At 39.9% G+C, this 5,930-nt stretch overlaps 1 long non-coding RNA gene across 1 annotated transcript; it reads right to left on the reverse strand.

Moving 5' to 3' along the window:
- Nucleotides 1–3,248: 3,248 nt before the first annotated feature.
- Nucleotides 3,249–5,659, reverse strand: LOC123391954. The gene is made up of 2 exons (XR_006606637.1): nt 4,702–5,659; nt 3,249–3,647 (listed from the first exon to the last, which is right to left on the reverse strand). It is a non-coding gene; the product is annotated as an uncharacterized LOC123391954 (long non-coding RNA).
- Nucleotides 5,660–5,930: the final 271 nt, after the last annotated feature.

The raw sequence follows: 5,930 nt of genomic DNA on the forward strand, positions 1-5,930 counted from the left end.
AGATTTTAGAATGAAATGCAGCAGGAACCAGTTGCAATGGTGCCCGCTGTAGAATTACCTTTGGAAGAACCTCTTTGCAATTTCCAGCGAAGGAGGACGGCTTGTCAAACTCTGACCTCAGCAGCCTTCCCTGTACAGAAAGGGAGTCATTCTAGAAAGGCCTGCCCTGGCTCATTATCCCTTATATTGAGTTCATGAGGCCCTCAGGTGAGCCCCCCATGGGCAGGTCACTGAGGGGCAGAAATGGGTACAGCTGTTCCTAAGAGGGGCTGAGGGCTGAGCCTGGGGCTCTGGCTGTTTCTCACACCAGCAAGCCAAGTAAAAGGCAGAGCAGCCCCTGAGAACTTGTCGAAAACGCAGAATCATGGGCCCTATCCCACACCTTCAGAAGATGCATTTTAACAAGATCCCCAGGTTATCTGTACGCACATATAATTTGAGTTGTACTGATGTTAAGTAGCAGCCATGAGAAGTGCTGCATTGAATACAAAGTAGGGGGTGGGAGATGCCTCCCTTTTCAGCCTAGGCTTGCAGAATGTTCCAAATTTATTATTTTCTCAAATTTTGGCATGGCACGGAGGCTTTGGGAAGATACTCCTGCCGAGAAGCATGGCCTCCCTAGTTCACCCCGTGCCAACGGGTGGAAGAAGTAGGAACACTGCAGTGAAGTTTCTGTTGCAGGTGTAATTACTAATTCAGTCTAATGTCAGGCAAGTTGTCTGCCGTTTCTGCATCTCATTTTCCCTGAAAGTGACATGAAGACTTTAGAAAGAGACCATCTTCTAAGGCAGTGACTGTCCACAGTTCTATCCATGACAAGAACAGTATCTGCTATGAGGTCTTCAATTTCCCCCCTTCACTGGCTCCTGGATTAGACAAGGCCCTCTTGCCAGAGCCTGTTTTGATTTTTTAGGCTTTCTTGGTTGTGCTTAGCAGCCTATCACTGTGCCAGAAGCACTCAGATTTACCTGGAGGCCAGCCTGGTCTGCATTTCCAGGACTCTTTGCGTTAGGGGACCTCTTAGTCACTCAAAGACACAGATTATGAAAGTCTAAGCTTCTCTCAGGACATAAGGCGACTTCACAGAAGGAGGGATTGCACCAATACACAGAGAGAGTTTATGAAGATGAATAGTTTAGCTTCTTTGGTATTTGCTAAGATGTGACAACTGCTAATATTTGCTATGTAGTGATAATAATCTACCACAACATAAGCCCAGCTATTACCCTGAACACAGAATCCCAGGGTGAAAAGTCTCCTTAAAGATCAAGTACCCCAATTATTATTTAAATATCCCCTTTAGAACACAATGGCAAGCACATCTTTCAGTCACTGTTTAAGTACCCTGATTTGGGGGAAACTAATGACCTCCAAGAGGTCTCTAGAAGTTTCCCTCAGCTTATGCGTCACTTCTGGTCACTCTGCCAACTGGGTCTGTTCTTCCTCATAAAGTCCCCCAGCACCTCTTCTTCGGGGTAAGTTTCCAGCTACTGTTTTCTAATGAAGTGTCCCATCCTCCTAAGTTCCTTCTAAGTTCCTCCTAAGACGTCGTTTCAACAGCACCTGGACTTGACATCTGTACTTTGGCTGTGGAAGGGAGCAGGACCCATCATGGCTGTTTTTCTCGCTCTTTTTCAGGAAGGAGGTGAAGGGAAGGCATGATGTGGAAGGATGATGTGTTGAGATACATTTTATGTTTTGTGCTTCCTCTTTGTCTCACCATGCTACCCAGACCAGGTAGGGGGACCTTTGTGCTCCCACACTTCTAGGGTGGTTTGTGTTGCAAAATTAAGAACAAAGTTGCTCTCAGAACATTCTTGACTTTTGTTTTCCAGGATCCTATGTTCCTTGACAGACTTGGGAAATGGCAGGAAGAGCAGAGAGAAGGGGTGATGGCCCTCGAAACAGAATGGGTAAAGCCAAAGAAAAAATTGAGAGATTCTTCTAGAATGAAAAGGGGATGGAGGTGATCCACAAAGTAGTGGTGACCTTTGCCAATGTGATGTTTAAGAGATGTGGCATCCCATGCAGAGGACCCTATTACATCTTCAATAACCATTCGATATATTGCTTAGGCTATGGTTTAAAACCTTGAGCCCAAAGCCAGAACATCTGGGTTTAAACCCTGGCTCTGTGTGAGTCTTTGTAACTCTGGGCAAGCTCGTTACCCAGCCAACATTTCAATGTCTTTATAAAATGGAGATAATAATAGTAGCTGGTTTGTAGGGTTTTGTGAAAATTAAATAACATAATCCCTGTAATGTGCTTGGTACATTTCTAAGTGCTAATTAACTATTATACATGGAGGAAGTTGATGTGAAAACATTTGACAAAATTAAACACATCATAAAAATGTAAGTCATCATTATTAAGTATTTGGTATTTCAGTTGACTTGAAAAGAAATTTCCCCACTTCCTAAAATAAGTTAAACATCTGGATCTAAACATACAGAATTATAACAACAAAAGGAGAGAAAACGTTTCCATCCACAGATGGGGAATATTACTTATTTAGGCCTAAAAATAACCCAACACTGTCATATAACTTGGATCCTGTTCCATAAATAATCATAGGAAGGTTAGTGATGGGACGTTCAAGTACAGTATTCAAAACTTCTTTTCTGCATATACATCTGAATATGAACATCTTTTAAAATTAAAGTTTTCCTTCATCTGCCAGGCAGATAATACAAAGGTCTTATCAATAATTCATCCTGCCAAAGAAACTCATTACTCAGCCAAGTCTATGACGAAAATCCTGTCAAGAAGCCTTGTTTTGGCTAAATAAGACAACTTAATTTAGTGCAAAGTGAATAATCCGACTCTAAATCATTCATTCTGGGATTAAACATTATGGATTTCTCCATTATATATGCATCCCAGGCCTGGACATGTATTAACTTCTGTATTGCTTGGCTGTGAGGGATGGCCCCAAGGGGTGGCCAACCCCGTGTTCTTGGAGCCTCTCTGAGGCTACGAGGTCTGGTGGGCAGAACAAAAACCAAAAAAAAAAAAAAAAAAAAAAAAAAAAAAAAAAAAAAAAAAAAAGGAGAGTTTTGGAGAAGCTAAGAACTTAGAGTTGGAAGTTCTCAAAGTCAACCTTTTGCATAATCTGGGTGTCCCCTCCATAACTACTCTGAAGGTAGGTCATCCCCTCCTATGGGAATACTATCGTGAATATGGAGTTTCCTACCCATTTTAGTTAAAACTTTCTACATTTAAAAGAACAGAAAAGCCAACTCAAGCTATTAAAAGCAAAATGGCAATTTATTTCCTCATAAAATACCACAAGAACTAAGATTATACTTTCAGTCTTGGCATGATTGAGACTCAACCAGTGTCACCAGGGTTTGCTTCTTATTCTCCTGTCTTAGCGGCACTTCCCCTTGAAGAGTCGCCCTTGTTTGTGCAAGCACAGCGGCAGCGGCAGCCTCCCCTTCTCTTCTTCACAGTCAGCAGGAAAAGATCAACATCCTGCATAACTGAAACAAAAAGCTTGGAATTGGGTCCTTGGGGCTCTAATTGGCCTAACTTGGGTCTTGTGTCCATCCCTGACCTACTCATTAGTGTAGAGAACAGGGTAGGGTGACGCAGTGCTCTGATCTTCCAGGCTCGGTTGAATAGAGGATAAGTCAGGTGCAAGGAAACTACAAATAATGGAAAGGCGAAAGAGAAGTGTCAAAGAAATCAGAACAGATGAATGCTAGGTAACTAAAACCCTACTCACCACATATTCAAATAAAGCATTGAAAAGCATTCCTTTGGTTAGATAGAAATTGATTTCTGGAATTTAAAATTCCCAGTCCTAAATTTGCCTTCTGGAATTACATAGAACAAGACTACTTCCTCTTTTCAGTGGCGGTTCTTCAACTGTTTGTAACACATATCAAATCTCCCTTGCTCTGTTCTCCTCCGGTTAAATGTACCAACATGCCAGAAAGAAGACTTTTGGGATTAGAAATAAATCAATGCATACTATTAGACAGTAGAATCTTATTGTAGAAGTAAATATATTTTCGTTCTTTTCATCTTTGTTTCAAAGAAAATGGTTTTATTAATAAATTTGGTAATGATTAGCATTGGCAAGGCTATTGGGGAAGTATACATTTTTAAGACCAATGAGTTCTGAAAATGTTCATTGGGTAATTTGGGCTAACCATTGAAGACACAGAAGCCCAAACAAAATGCTTCTCAGTGTTCTTTAAAATATCAAAGAGCTGGGTGCCTGCGTGGCTCAGCGGGTTAAGCCTCTGCTTTCTACTCAGGTCATGATCTCAGTCAGAGTCCTGGGATTGAGGCCCAGGTCAGGTTCTCTGCTCGGCAGGGAGCCTGCTTCCCCTTCTCTCTCTCTGCCTGCCTCTCTGCCCACTTGTGACCTCTCGCTCTCTGTCAAATAAATAAATAAAAACTTAAAAAAATAAAATAAAATAGCAAAGAGCTAACAAAATAATGAAAAATCACTAGGCCTAAAACGAAAGAACATGCTAAATCAGAAAGGAACTCTAGAACTCAAAGTTGCCTTTGTTTTGGAAGTGTTTTCTAATCTGGAAAAATATATCTACAAAATTAAATTGTGGTTTTGGCTGCCTCATGAAGTTAGATGAAAAATGTAGGGTATAGAACTCATCAAATTTAGGGAAGTTGATAAACCATTCTTAGTATTAGCTAAATCAAAAAGAACTAGATCAAAAAGGGTTATACCCTCAGGATACGGGTGAACCAGTAGGAACTCTGGGCTCTCAGGAGCTTACAACCTGACTTCAAGTCATCGACGTAATCCATGGAGCTTGAAGCAGTAGACTTGAGTTATGATGGTCCTAGACTGATAACACACAATATAGCAAATGCAAGTTCTTTCTGGAAAAGATCACAATATGCTAGGACTCAAATTATTCCTACAAATAAATGTAAATTGTACCAAATGCAATACCTTTATACAGTCAAGATAGCCAGGCAGACAAGAAATTAAGACACCATGAGTAAGAATATGACAAGACAAAAGACAACAAAAACAGAGCCCAAAAGACCCCAAAGAGTGGAATATCAGATAAGCATGCATAGTATTTTCAAAGAAATAAAGTTAAGCTTGAATTCCAAGTCCATTCAATGGCAAAAAGGAACATCTCTTTAATAGATGGTGCTGGCACAGTGGGACATCCACATTCAAAATAAATAAATAGATAAATAAAGTTGGACTCCCTACCTCATACCGCACACAAATCAAAATGAACCAAAGGCCTAAATATAAGACCAAACCAAAACACTCTTAGAAGAAAAAAGAGGTATATTTTCGTGACTTTGTTCAGAAATAGATTCTTAGATATGACACTAAGATAACAAGCAACAAAAGAAACAATATACAAAATGGACTTGATTAAAATTAAAAACATTTGTGTAAAGGGCACTATCAAGAAATTGAAAGACTAAATATAGAATGGGAGATATTTTCCAATCATATGTCTGAGAAGAAATCAATATCCAGAATATATAAAGAACTCCTACAACTCAACAACAAAAAGACAAAAACCCAACTTAAAAATGATCACAGGACTTCAAAAGACATCTGTCCAAATAAGATGTACAGATGACCAGTAAGCATATGAAAAGATGCTCAATACTAGTAGTCATTAGTGAAATGTAAATCAAAACCAGAAGATATCACTTCATACCTACTAGGATGACCATATATTTTTTTCAAATAGGCAAAGAACAAGTGTTGATGAAGAGATAGAAAAATTGGAACTCTCATACATTGCTAGTGGGAACTTAAAAAGGTACAGTCACTGTGGAAAATGGCAGGATGGCTCCTCAAAAAACTAAACACCCAGAATTACCATCTGACCCAGCAATTCTACCCTCAGGCATGTGGCCAACAAATTTCAAAGCCAGTACTTGAATAAAGACTTGTATGCCACTGTTCACGGCAGCAT

Source organism: Mustela putorius, unplaced genomic scaffold (assembly GCF_011764305.1).
Source record: "Mustela putorius furo isolate JIRA1106 unplaced genomic scaffold, ASM1176430v1.1 tig00000407_pilon_pilon_pilon, whole genome shotgun sequence".
NCBI lineage: Eukaryota > Metazoa > Chordata > Mammalia > Carnivora > Mustelidae > Mustela > Mustela putorius.